Raw genomic sequence first — 15,444 nt, 5'->3', positions numbered from 1 at the left:
AGCATTTTTTTTTTATTCAGTGTTTTCATAAAAGCCTTATTTTTATGTATTTTTTGTTGTTGTTACAAAAAAATACTATTATTAAACATTTTAATGTGTTTTAACATTGTAACATTGCTCTGTGTACCTGGCCCACAGAATATACACTAACAAGAAGCAAAAGTCAATAGAACGTTCCATTGAAACACCGGCGCCCAGCAGCCGCCCTGCATTTCTGCCATTTTGGGGTGAAAGCGAGTCATCAGTCCACTAGTTTCTATGGCAAGATCAGCTGATTTGTTAAAAAAAAATGTATATTAAAGCTGAAATCCAACCTGAATGCTGACAACACAGAATAAAATGCTGTCACTAGTGATCATCAAAAAAAGATCATCACAGTTTATTTTACACACTTTGTGTCTAAGTCTTCCACTTTTTTCACAAAATTTTTGCTTGTATTAGCATTATAAACACTGAATTAATACCAACATATGAAATTAAATTAAGGACATGCATCAGAAAAATTTACATTTCAATTACTTAATTAACATTTCAAAATATAAAAATCAAAAATGACCGAAGAGGGCCAGAGAGTTGTTTATTGGGCTTCAGTAAGATCAGCAAATATCACATTTGTAATCATGCCAATACTCAGAGAAACAGGAGTCTACTCGTGTTGCCATATTCAAATAAAGGTTTTAAAATGTAGGCCAAGTGACACTAATAATACTAGTATATGTTCAGCTAATTGTCCACCTCTTACAGGTTTGCATGTTGAGAGATTGCAGAATTCAAGCAACAAATTACAAAGTTCAGGAGGAGTGCATTCAAATGGTCTATCTAATCAGCTCGAGAGGAGGTAAGTATACAGACAAGTATCCTTTGTACGGGTGTGCTCTCAATTTTATATTTCATGCAGAGATTGACAGGATAGGGCAAAGATGGATAAATTCATATGTTTAAACAAAAGAAAAGAAGAAACATCACAGCCCAGAAGACCAACGGACATCGACCCATTCATTTTACCAGCCTGCAAGAAAATCGTAGGGGTAATGATAGGGGAGGACGCTGTCAAAGAAATGGACAAAATCCAGTTATCCGACAACATGATTAAACATTGCATTGACGACATGGCTGCTGATATAGAAACACAACTAACTGAAAAACTAAGAAGTGGCAAATTTGCACTCAAATGGATGATTCTATGGATTGCAGCGGACACTGTCATCTCCTGACCAGTGTGTGATATACTGATGAGGAATTAATGCAGTAGGGGAAGAAATCTTTATTGCCATCAATATGTATTTGAAAGAACGGGGTTTCAACGGGGGCATGTGTCATAGTATTTGCACAGATGGAGTGGCATCTATGACTGGAAAAGTAAAAGGACTGGTAACTATGGTAAACCCAGATGTGCAGATATACTCACTGCATGCTGAGTGTAGCATTAGAACAAGCTGTCAAAATTGTGAACAACATTAAGTCACAACCTTTAAAGTCCTGATTGTTTATTGTCATACTGTGCAATGAAATGGAGTCTGAGAATCAGAGTCTGCTGCTGCATACGGAGGTGCACTGACTGTCATGGAGCAAGGTGCTTTCCCGTGTTTATGAGATTCGACATAGGGGTCTGCATAATACTGTCATAATTTAAACTGTAATATCATAATCTGCCATCTGCAGCTTTGTGACAAATAATTGGAATGGCAAATGATTATTTAGCCATTAATTACATAAATCCGTCTAATCAAATGTGGAAAATAGACTGACTACCACTAATAAATTTAATTTGATCTAAACCATTTTCTGATTTTTATAGTTCATTTATATTTAGTCATAGCTAAATAGTCATAGTTTATTCCTGGAACTAAAGTATGTAGGGTTTGTTTCTGGTGGGACACTCATTAATGCCGCACGCTAGGTGTTCTCTTGGCCAAAAGCTTAGGGTGTGTCTCAATCAGCTCCCTAGTTCAGTAGTCAGGGCACTGACCAGGGAGTCGGCCATTTTAAGGGCTGTCTCAATCGCAGAATCCTTCCAGAGCACTGAAATGTTCGCTCCCTGAAAAGTCCCACAATGCACCGTGAAAACCAGGGAGCATCGATACTCACTATGCTCCCTTAAAGGAAGTTCTGAAGCGCGAAACTTGAATCACGTGAGCCAACTCACTACACATAACAGCTGCATCCGAAAACTGGAAAACGCTGCCTTCTGAGGACACATTTCAAGGTAGAAAGGCATCAAGGCACGTCCGAATCCAATGTTAGCTTCACTTCCTGTCTCATGAGATACCTTCATCTGATCGATTTTTGAAGGAAGCATGGATGTATCCTTCGCTGCCTTTGATATCCCACAATCCTGTGCTTTCCATTCTGTGACAGTTGAGCTAGAAAAATAAAGATGGCGTCCGAAAGTTGCGTTTGCTGCTCAGTTTGTGTATAAACGTACGATTTTGACCAACATATTTCAATTTTGATATAATTTCTATCGAGAAATTACTACTGTAATAATTAAATATTTGTTTAGTTCTCACCAAAGCTCGTGCTATATTGCTGTAGAATGTAGATCATTAAACTGTTACGCTGCCTCAGAAGTCCGAAATCAATTTCGTGAGGTAACTTCATGCACAAATGCTGCCGTACAAGTCATTCTCTTATAAGACAGCGAGGCAGCTACCTAGGTTTTCGGACGCAGCCAGAGATACGCGATAGATGTTTTTAAAAATACAAACCGTTATTTTATTATATTTCAGCATAAACATAGATCGCTAGACAGGTAATGAACATAATCTAGCTAACATTTATAATTTATTCACGGCTGAAATGTTGCACATATATGTATATACAGCATTGCTGCTGTCAAATGCATTTTAATGGTACTATGAAGAAAATACACTCCTATCTGATACCTCCATAAATTATGCAAATTCAGCCAGGAGACAAGACATAGGAAAAGTTTGCCCACCAACTTTGCACCTATGTCATTGGCTATTCCACCTCAAGGAGGTGTGTCGGCTTGTCTGTCATAAAAGAGGAGCACCAGGATTTTTCTGGGTGTTCTCCCGATTGCCCTGAATCATCCATCGCCCACTCACGCACGTCTCTCCCGGACGTCACGGCGACGCGCTTCCATCGCGCTCATCTTTCGGGACCACCATCTCTCCGGCGGAACTAACTTTCACGTCCTCAGTTCAAACCCTCCCGCGGAAACGGAAGAAGCCAATGAACTGCACCAGCGCTAAACCGAAACTCAACAAGCAAACAGATGCAAGTACCATTTCTGAATATTAGATAACTAATTTCTGTGCTGGCTCTCAGCGAAGGGACTGTTAGCAAGTTTGCCACCTCTCTTCTCTCTTTTTCTTTCTTTACTTTCTGTATATGGAAATGACATACAGTCTCAAACTCCATTGTTTCCTCCTTCTTATGTAAATCTCATTTGTTTAAAAGACCTCTGAAGAACAGGTGAATCTCGACATAACACCAACTGTGATGCAACAGTCGGGATCATTAATATGTACGCCCCCAATATTTGCATATACCAGCCCATGTTCAAGGCATTAGACAAGCCAGTATTAACGTCTGGATTAGTTAAGCAAGCAAGGACAACAGTGAAAAATGGCAGATGGAGCAATAATAACTGACATGATCCATGATATCATATTTTTAGTGATATTTGTAAATTGTCTTTCTAAATGTTTTGTTAGCATGTTGCTAATGTACTGTTAAATGTGGTTAAAGTTACCATTGTTTCTTACTGTATTCATGGAGACAAGAGCCGTCGCTATTTTCATTTTTAAACACTTGCAGTCTGTATAATTCATAAACACATCTTCATTCTTTATAAATCTCTCCAACAGTGTGTAATGTTAGCTTTAGCCACAAGCACAGCCTCAAGCTCATTCAGAATCAAATGTCAGAATCAAACTTACATGATCTGATATGCTGCATGAAAAAAACTTTGTAAAGTTCCATTTTGAGGGTTATATTAGCTGTGTGAACTTTGTTTATTCAATGTATTATAGAGTTGCGAGCTCGGGGCGGGGAGCGCGAGGATTTAAAGGGGACACACACAGATTCGGCACATTTTTCAACACAGACTTCAATGCAAGTGGATAAGCTAAATGTACCACTCTACCTTCTCTTCAAAACCTGTGGAGTGTCTTTATTAATACATAAGAATATTCTTTTTCAACATTTGCCCACTAAACCGGGTATTAATGGCTATTTTCTTATTGTGACGAGCACTATTTTAGAGAAACGTTACATTTGATGCTCCTAATTTAGATGAGCCACATCTGTTTTAATATCATTCCTGATATCGACTCCACTCATCTTATTGTTGGAGGGGACTTTAATTGCACATTGGACCCTTTTATGAATAGGCACTCCCAAACCTTCTAACTCAGCTACTGTTCTTAATAACATCATTCAGTTATTGAATATACTTGATATTTGGAGACTCCATCATCCTACTGACAAGGAACATTTCTTTTTTTCCTAATGTTCATAATTTACATATACAAGGATTGATTATTTTCTAATCAATTTCAAATTGACCTTCAAGATCCTCTAAATATCATAATATTCTAATATCTGATCACTCCCCAGTTTCTATATCAGTAGATTTCGGGATGGTAGAGTGAACGCAAACAAAAAACATCATTGCTATATTACTAGAGGAAGAAGGCTACACTGGACTCAACGAAATCTATTTTTTCCCTCGTGTAAAAAGAAATGAAGACGCTTTGGAGTATGTCAGAAATCCCGGTAGAACGAGGCATCAGTTTGTGCTGCATCATGCTGATCACGTCCGGTGAAGACAGGGTTTGTTAAAAAGTGGAACATTAAAAATATAAACAGCTTACCAACTTCAAAGTGACAGCTGAGCTTGTTTTTCATTCAGTTTAATCTCAGTTTTTATCATCTCTGATATTCTTTATTTTATAAGTCCATTTTGTTTTTTATATGTTTTTGTTCAAATTCAGTTGTGCCAAACCTGCTGTAACCATAGCCATTGATTAGCTGGGAGAATAGTCAAATTCTCGTGGACGACTAATGCTTTGCTAGTAAAATCAGGTGCTCGCACCCTCTAGGGGCCCCACAGGTTGAAAACCCCTGATCTAAATTTCAAATAAAATCCGGTGCCACGGCAACAGCAATCGAGATATCAAAAAATCTGTTCGTAATTTAGCATCAACAAAGTCTTGGGCTACGTTCACACCGTCAGTCCAAATCTGATTGAAATCCGATCAGATTTAGCAAGTGTGAAATGCAATTTATACAAATCCATTTCAAGCTACATTCATATGTGGTTTGAAATCATATTCAAATCACATTTCTGGAAGTCTGTTTCAGTCTGACCGCTCTGATCAGATCTCGTGTGGTTTATGCGATTCTCTCACAGCACGTAAAATGTACACGTCAGACGCTGTTGTAGGAAACATGCTTAGAGTCGCTGCAGAAACAAGGCTGTGTTGTTGCAAAGTGGCGGTCGAGCAGAACATGACACTATAACAGGGACATGTTTTGAGACCGGCGGAGATAACAGTGCAGAATAAAGCCGCTCATCCCAGATGCAGGAGTCCAGTGAATGGCGGCTGCACGATGTCATGTTGTAAATAAGACCACAACTATATTGCAAACCTCTCTATGTTGTGGTTGTTGTAGCCATTTGTGGCTTATGCCTACCAATGCAGAGTGGTTGAAAGATCGTTTAAGCAAACAATTGTTCTAAGATTTAATGGTAACACTGTATTTTAAAGTGATGTAATTACACACTATAGTAATGAGTTAATAATGCTTAATTGCGAAATTAAACCAAACCTCAACCCTAGCTCTATAGTAAATAAATGTAGTTAAAATTCAGGAAAATTTAATTCTGAAGTGAACTAATCCTTTAAAATTACTCAGTTCTTCTTTGAGTGATTACAATGTAATCGTCATCTTAAAATAAAGTAACCAATTAAACTGCCGTTTGTGTTTGACCAGTAGGTGGCTTTGTCACCTAATTGATGTGGTCAGTTTGGCATAACAATGACACAGTTTGGTGTCAATATGCAAAACCATTGCAGAGTTGTGGCTTTAGATCATTTTTGGTCATTTTGCAGTGATGTTTTTTTGTGTCTCAAGGTACAACGGTACTGTAGAAAAAGCAAATTTCATGTTTTGTTTAATTATAGCACCACCAATTTTTTTATGTGTCCTCACAGTGAGCCCATACATACAGTGTGTCAAGCTTGGTAAAAATATCTCATTGCATTTAGGAGTTACACATAAATTTCTATTTATGAGCACATAACAATGACCCATGTCCGACTTTGTATTTATTTGGCACTTACAATCAAAATTGTATTACTGCCCTCCACAGGTCAAAGTTTGAACTAATTGTTATATACTATTGAACTAGCATATTGCATATATAACAATTAGTTCAAACTTTGACCTGTGGAGGGCAGTAATACGCTTAGCAGCGTCTACACTGCTGGAATTCAAATAGAGGAGAAGAAGAAGAGAGCTAGTTCAAGATGAGCATTTAAGGTTAAAACTTATATAATTTTCAATTTATTTCAGAAAATGAGCGATGGTTTCACTAGATAAGACCCTTATTTCTTATCTGGGATCATGTAGAACAATTTGAAGCTGCAGTGAAACTAATTTTGACCTTCAATCGTTTGGTGCCCATTCAAGTCCACTATAAGGAGAAAAATCCTGGAATGTTTTCATCAAAAACTTTAATTTCTTTTCGACTGAAGAAAGAAAGACATGGGCATCTTGGATGACATGGGGGTGAGTAAATTATCAGGAAAAGTTTATTTAAAAGTGAACTAATCCTTTAAGGTGGGTAAGCTCCACATGGTCCACCAACCAACGCTTCATCTCTCCATAATGAGACCTCATGGAGTTTGGATCCACACCTCATACTAAGGTCCAGGATAGGATCCTGGGCCAGAGTCATCCTGGCCATTTGTACCTGAAAAATGACAGTGTCAGTTTATTTCTCATGTAGTTGATTTATTTACTGAAAGTCATTATTAAAAAGACTGTCCTTTTCCCAATCCCTGACGTGTTTTTTTTTTCTGAGGTACAGTAACTTTTTGTCACAAGAAATTTTAATCAACAGCTTATTAACAAATGAATTACATTAATTTCTTGTGAAGTAAAAGATTTACCTCAGAAAATGGAAAGTGGAAAAAGGCCTCTGACAGATTCATTTTTTAACTGAAAATGCTTAACTTCTCTGCTTTTTATACTTTATATTTCACAGGAATGTATTTATTTAATGAACTATCCTGTCAGATACTGGGAAAGTCTTATTTGGAATGTCGTAAAGGTGCCCTAGATTCAAAAATTGAATTTACCTTGGCATAGTTAAATAATTAAGAGTTCAGTACATGGAAATGACATACAGTGAGTCTCAAACTCCATTGTTTCCTCCTTCTTATGTAAATCTCATTTGTTTAAAAGACCTCCGAAGAACAGGCGAATCTCAACATAACACCGACTGTTACGTAACAGTCGGGATCATTGATATGTACGCCCCCAATATTTGCATATGCCAGCCCATGTTCCCAACATTATGAAAGGCATTAGACAAGGGCAGCCAGTTAACGTCTGGATCTGCACAGGTGAATCAACAGACTAGGTAAGCAAGAACAACAGCGAAAAATGGCAGATGGAGCAATAATAACTGACATGATCCATGATAGCATGATATTTTTAGTGATATTTGTAAATTGTCTTTCTAAATGTTTCGTTAGCATGTTGCTAATGTACTGTTAAATGTGGTTAAAGTTACCATCGTTTCTTACTGTATTCATGGAGACAAGAGCCGTCGCTATTTTCATTTTTTAAACACTTGCAGTCTGTATAATTCATAAACACAACTTCATTCTTTATAAATCTCTCCAACAGTGTAGCATTAGCCGTTAGCCACGGAGGACAGCCTCAAATTCACTCAGAATAAAATGTTAACATCCAAATAAATACTTTTCTCACATAATTCGAAGCATGCATACAGCGTGCATGACGAACATCTTGTAAAGATCCATTTGAGGGTTATATTAGCTGTGTGAACTTTGTAAATGCACTGTAATATAGTCGACAGCTCATGTGGCAGGGAGCACGCGAATTAAGGGGGCGGCGCCGAGTGTAAATCAGTGTATAGTTAATGATGCCCCAAAATAGGCAGTTAAAAAAATTAATTTAAAAAAATCTATGGAGTATTTTGAACTGAAACTTCACAGACACATTCAGGAGACACCTTAGACTTATATTACATCTTGTGAAAAAGCATTCTTGGGCACCTTTATTATTTAAAATTAATTTAAAAATTATTAAACTTTAATATATGTGCATACTCTGATCTTCACTGTAATAAAATGAAATATAACATAAAAGACAACACTGTTGTTGTTTTTTTGTCAAATGTCAGTTTTAATGATTAATAAAAGCCATTATAAAAGGTTTAAGAATATAAAATAAGAATTAAAGCAAACAATTCAGTAAAGCTGATGGTGATCGTGACATAACGCCCCCCTCCCGGAAGGCGCGTCCTCGCGACGTAAATGGAACAGCTAGGGAGGGGGGGTGGGTGCATTGGGGACTGGTATGCAGACATGAACAGGGTCCCCAATGCAGGTTCCAGGAACTCGGCCACCATGGCGGGTCAGGTGCTACGGGCAGCAACGGCAGGTCAGGTGGCTCAGGCGGCCACGGCAGGTCAGGTGGCTCAGGCGGCCACGGCAGTTCAGGTGGCAAGGGCGGCCACGGCAGGTCAAGAGTCTCTGGCGACCACGGCGGGTCAGGTGGTCTGGGCAGTTCAGGGGCCGCTGATGACCGCGGCCGTGCAGGGTTCCCACCCACAAACTCCCCACCCCTAGGTATACTGCCCCCCCCCAAAAAAGTTCTTGGGGATTTCAGCGGGGCCCGTCGCAGGTTCGTGGGTAAGGAGTTCGGGTGGCGGCGGCAGGGCCAGGCGTGTGGGTGAAGCCGTCAGGGCAAGACTCCTGAGTGGCGCTGGCAGCGCAAGGAGTTTGAGCGGCGCTGGCAGGGCTGGAAGCGTGGATGGCGCCGGCAGGGCTAGAAGCGTGGATGGCGCCGGCAGGGCAAGAAGCACAGGTGGCGCCGGCAGAGCGAGGAGCTTGGGTGTAAGAAGGGGAAGAATAGAATGAGCCTTCCTCTTCCTCCTCCTCCTCCTCTTCCGAGGATGAGGCGATGGTTCACCAGTTGGAGCGTGTTCAGGAGCAGACTCAATGGCTGGAACGCCCCTCACATCCTTGAGCACTGCAGGGGCGGCCATCTTGCCCGTGGGCACTGGCAAAGCAGCCATCTTGTCCAGCACGTCCAGGGCGCTTGAGTCCATAGCAACCGGCGAACTTGAGTGCGTTGCAATTGGCGAACCTGAGTCCATGGCAACCGGCGAACTTGAGAGCGTGGCAACTGGCGAACTTGAGAGCGTGGCAACCGGCGAACTTGAGAGCGTTGCAACCGGCGAACTTGAGAGCGTTGCAACCGGTTGGCTTGAGAGCGTTGCAACCGGTTGGCTTGAGTGCGAAGCGACCGCCGGGCTTGAGAGCGAAGCGGCCACCGGGCTTGAGAGCGAAGCGGCCGACTGGTTTGAGAGCGAAGCGGCCGGCGAGGACTTGGGGATGCCAGCTGCTCGGACCGTAGTCAGTGGAGGATCAGCCACACTGGAACGCAACCCTCTCCACTCCCGGACTGATCTAGAGACGTGACGTGACTCTGGGTGATCAGCGGCGACGTGACGTTGCTCTGGGTGATCAGCGGCGACGTGACGTTGCTCTGGGCGATCAGCGAAGGCGTGACGTTGCTCTGGGCGATCAGCGAAGGCGTGACGTTGCTCTGGGCGATCAGCGAAGGCGTGACGTTGCTCTGGGCGATCAGCGAAGGCGTGACGTTGCTCTGGGCGATCAGCGAAGGCGTGACGTTGCTCTGGGCGATCAGCGAAGACCTGAACTGTTGCTGTTGTGATGGTAGCCGCCATTTTGTGTGTGTTACCTGGCGCGGCGGCCATTACGGGATTCACCATGGTGTCGCATTCCTCCGCGACACCCACAGTAAACGGAGAGCCAACAGTCAACAATGCATAGTCCATAAAGCTGCTGAGTGACGAACGCGGTCCCTCTCGTCTTAGTTGATTTTGGAGAGGTTGGTTGACGCCGTCACAGAAGAAGTCAATCAGTGCACAGTCCGGAAGATCAGAGAGGTAAGCAATGTCCAGATATTCCTGCACATAATCCTCGATCGCGTGCCCTGCGTACTCCACAATAACAACTGATCAATGTCCATACCGTACAACTGAACTCCGGGAAAGCTGCTGGATCGTGGTAGTGGCGAAGTCTTCTGTAATGAATGCGGACTCATGGTAAGATCCATTTGCAGCTTTTATTCAAGTGAGAGTGGTCGTATAGGCAGGATCAATCAGGAGTGAACAGGAACAGCAAGGAACAGGCAGAATCGTGGTCAAAGAACAGGCAATGATCAGGACAGGCAGATATCACTCACAGGTCGGTATACAAGCAAGAGGTCGAGGCAGGCGGCAGACAGGGATAAACAGGGTAACGGTCCAAACGGTAACAGGCAGAACAGACAGGGAATAAACGCTCAGAAATGATACAATAGTAAACAAGACTTCGCCCTGAGGTGGTGTGAGTGAAAGTCCTTTATAGTCCTGATAATGATCTGCAGCTGGGTGTGGTGATTAGTGATGGTGTGCTAGGCTGTATGTGGCAACAGGTGATTGGTGTGGAGTGAACATGTGACTGGCAGAGAGGATTGTGGGAAGTGTAGTCCGGGAACTGACAGGAACATGACAGGAACAGATGGTGATCGTGACAAAAGCGAAAAACAACATTGTACAAAATTATATAATTAATGTATATATTATAGCCTACTAAAGCGCTTATTATAATTTTAGTTATGAAACGTCACTTTGCCTTCAGCCAAAAAAGATTTGCCACGGAACAAATTATAGATTCATGAGTCCAAAGATCGCCCGTTAGATATACAAAACACAAATTATGTCATGTTTAACAGAGTCATCAGAGCCAGCGGTAAACGTTAGAAGGACTAGACGAGGTAAGGCTGCTCTCGGCGGGGCACATGAGCGCTGATCGCCCGGTGATTGCCTGGATCTCACAACTCCGACAACATCAGATCAAAGCCCCTTTCTGAAAATATCTTTAACAATAAATCACACATTTCAGCTTTAAACCAGCACATTCTCGCCTGAAAAACTGTTAAAACTACATATAATGACATAATAACAGTAATATGTTTAAATTACACAGGTTTTCTCCTTTATTGTTGATGCTTGCTGGTAGTCGCCGCTTTATAGTTTGAACATCAACAAGCACTACTCATAATCAGGCTAAAATGGATATGTTTTTATACAAATTATTTAATTCATCAAAATTGATGATTTTTATGAATTTGAAATGTCTTATAAATTTAAGACGCTTAACTTACCTGACAAAAGAAAGATCACGGGCGAGAGAAGAGGATTTCCTAACTAACGCAAAGATCCCGCAGTCTCATTGGTTATAATTAATCACGTGGCGAAGAGCTGATAACGGTCATCTAATTTGTGAAGGTTTAAAATTCTATTACTTTCAAATAATAAAATGGGTAAATTAATCAGTCAATTAGGTTTAGGTTTTATTGGGGAAAAATAAATTAATTTCAATACATTTATTTACATTAATATCTTGTTTATTCATTTTTTCATAAATACATAAATACAATCCATTAAATAATTGCATTTAAATATATTATAATAAATATAATTCATTAAAATAGATTTAAAAACATAATAAATACAATTTAAATAAATAGAATTAATTTTAATTAACTTATTAAAATAAGTTAATTATATAAAATCCATTTAAAATTATTTCATTTAAATATATGCATTATAATGAATACAATTCATTTAAGTTATTTTAATACATAAATTATAATAAAAATCATTTCATTTCAATAAATACATAAATATAATAGGTCGGTGTCTAATGTACTGTAGGCATCATGTGCCTTGGTGTTATCGTCTGATTGGACTGCTGCCAAGTTCAAGACACTGACCCCCACTCATTTCATCATTCAGCAGCTAGGGCTGTCACGATTATGAAATTTGGCTGACGGTTAATTGTCTAATAAATCATGGCGATTATGACGATTAATTGCCTGTTTTAGGGCTTTGGCGATTATGAGGATTAATTGCCTGTTTTAGGGCTATGACGATTAATTGTCTGTTTGCTTTGACATTTAATTCTCATACATTTTTTGTTTGTTCATGAAATAATTTTCACACATTGTTGTGATTATTTAAATTAAATTTGATTAAATTTTAAAGTTTTTCCTAGCAGTAAATATTAATACACAATACACATAACACGTATTTAAAAGTATTTTTAATGAATATATGTTTCAAAAACTGAAAATTCTTTATCAAAAATGAACACAATAAAGTATCTGAAAAACAACTGAAATAAGATGCAATCAAAAATAAACTGCCTATAACAGAACAGGCCTTAGTAGTCAATTCTACTATGCAAACTGCATAATATCTCTTTTGCAATTATTGATTGAACTACAGATTACGAGAAAGAAAAACAAGCATGTTTACTTTTTCTGGCTTAAGGCAACATCTAACAGGGCTCACAATATTGCCAGCTGTACTGAACATTCGCGTTACACTCTCAGTCAAAGAGCGCCATCTGAAACGGTCTCGTTTATACTTAGGGGCTCGCACACCGAACGCGAAGCTCAGCGCCGCGCAGCGCCATGACACGTCTTTAAAATTTGAACGCATTGTTTTCTATGAGTGTACGCACACCGGCGGCGACATTCGCCGCCTGTCCGCGGCGCCCAGAAAACAATAGAAAACAATGCATTCGAATTTTAAGACATGTCGCGGCGCTGCGCGGCGCTGAGCTTCGCGTCCGGTGTGCGTGTTGTGTTTGTGTAGGACTCAATAACCACACCGTGTAACTTCATTCATAACAGATTTATCAACTGCCACCAACCTCTCGCGTTTTCCGACCTTTGCCGTAAACCACTGCTGTCAGCCTTAAAGGCACCGTAACCTGTCACATGCAGTGTATAACATAACAGAGTCCAACAGGACCCAATACTGAACGTTTTCAGACATAACATTTTCCCCCCACCCCCCTGGAAACTAGAACATAACATTTAGCCCCCATTTCCCAGTGTCACTATCACCCTGTCACATAGTCCCCATGCCAGATGGGCGGGACCCTCAGTCTCTGAGGGCGTGCTGGCCGTGAAACTGCAACGGGCGCTGCTGGTGGATTACCCCCCCTCCAATTATCTCTTGGCTCTGGCTGCCAACTTAGAGCCGCTGCTGGGGACAGAGGTGATGCAGGTACGGTGGGGGCTGCAACTCTGTGCAGGCGGTTTGAGTGCCAACGAGTCCCATTCTCCAGTCTGTAAGTAGCCGGCCCCAACTGCTTAGTCACCCGCAGGGGCTCTGACCAGTATGACTGCAGCTTATTTTGGCGGTGAAGGCGTTTGACCCTGACCCAAACCCCTGGAGAAAGTGAGGGGGTTTTCACCCTGTGCGTGGCATCAAACCTCTCTTTCATCTGAGCCTGCGAACTTTTCACCTGAGCTCTTGCTTTCTGGAGCCCTGGGCTCCCACGTGCCGGAGCTAGCTCAGCTCTCAAACAGTCCAGTGGTTGTTTTAGTTCACGCCCTATCATGAGCAAAGCAGGTGACACTCCTGTGGTGGAGTGCTTGGATGCCCGGATGGTTAGGAGAGTTTGGTTTAGCGCGTCGCTGAAGATTTTCCCTTCCTCCAGACAGGCTCGGATTCCATTTTTGAGAGTTTTATTCAGTCTTTCCACCCCCCCATTACTCTCTGGGTGATACACTGCCGTCCTGATGTGCTTGATGGACCGTACCATGAGAAACTCTGTGAACTCCGCAGATACAAATTGGGGCCCGTTATCCGTTGTGACGACACTGGGAAGGCCCCACCGCCCAAACAGGCTGTCTAGGCGGTCGATGATGGTGTGTGCAGAGATGGAGCTCAGCTGAAAAACCTCTGGCCACTTCGAATGAAGATCGTGCACAACCAGCAGATAGCGAGCGTGAGCAGGTGCCCCATGAAGTTCGCCACAGAGGTCAACCTGAATATGCTCCCAGGGTGAAGAGGGCCAAGGGGTCGGGGTGAGAGGGGCTGTGGTGGGCTGACCAGTTTTCCCACTCAGGAGGCAGCAAGCACAGTTACGTACCATCTCCTCAACATCAGGGTCTATGTTGGGCCACCACACTGTGTCACGGCAGCGCTGCTTCACCTTGACCACCCCCAGGTGTCCCTCATGCGCCATGTGTAGTACTCTGGACCTGAGAATCTCTGGAACGACTGCACGGTGGCCACGGGCCAGGCACACCGCTCCCCAGCAGGAGAGCTCATTACGGAAACGGTAATAGGGAAGCAGCCTGTCATCCACTTTGGCAGGCCAGCCGTCCTGGACATAGGTACGGAGCATCGTGAGGGCCTCATCAGCAGCTGAGGCCTGCTGCAGCTCTGCCAGAGTGACTACTGAACTGAGGGGCCCATGCAGGATGTGGACCCAGTCTTCGTCGCTTTCTGTGTCTGCTGTCATCCCGCCCGTCTCCTTCGTCACCGACACCGCTCTAGACAGGAGGTCAGCTACCGTGTTGGCCCGCCCAGGCAAAAACTCCAGGCTGAAGTTGTACTGGTTAAGCCTGTCAGCCCACCTCAGAAGTCTCATGGGCCTGTGCCCCGAGCCTTGAGTCGCCAGCAGTGCCGTCAGCGCTTGGTGGTCTGTGCGGATGGTGAAAGGCCTCCCGTATAGGTAAACATGCCAGCGTTCACATGCCCACAGGCAGGCCAGGGCCTCCCTCTCCCCTACTGAATACTTCTGCTCTGCAGGGGTAAGTGCCCGTGAGGCGAAAGCCACTGGCCGTTCCACCCCCTCCTGAGCCTGGGAGAGCACAGCGCCTAGCGCCACCCCGGAGGCATCGCAGGTGACCATGGTGGGCGCAGTCAAGCTGAAATGGGTCAGTGTGGGTGGGGAAGTGAGCTGCTGTTTGATGATGTGCACGGCTTCGTGGCAGGCTGGGGTCCAGTCCCACGGAACATCCTTCCTGAGCAGCCGGCGCAGGGGGGCCGTTGAGTCAGAGTAGTGTGGCATGAATCTAAGGTAGTAGGCGGCCATCCCCAGGAAGGACGACAGCTGGGATGGTGACTGTGGGTCTGGCAGGGAAAGAATGGCCTCAGTATGGGACACAATTGGGGCGATGCCCTCCTTCGAGAGTCTGAAACCCAGGAACTCGACCTCCTCAACCCCAAACATGCATTTCTCAGAGTTCAGTGTGACGTCATGCTGTTCGAAACGCTGAAAAACCTGCTCCAGGCGATCATCATGCAGTGCGGTGGAGGGCGCATGCACCACCACA

This window comes from Megalobrama amblycephala, unplaced genomic scaffold, assembly GCF_018812025.1.
Source record: "Megalobrama amblycephala isolate DHTTF-2021 unplaced genomic scaffold, ASM1881202v1 scaffold431, whole genome shotgun sequence".
In the NCBI taxonomy this organism is placed as follows: Eukaryota; Metazoa; Chordata; class Actinopteri; order Cypriniformes; family Xenocyprididae; genus Megalobrama; species Megalobrama amblycephala.
The sequence above is the reverse complement of the archived record's forward strand: the minus strand, read 5'-3'. Positions refer to the sequence as shown.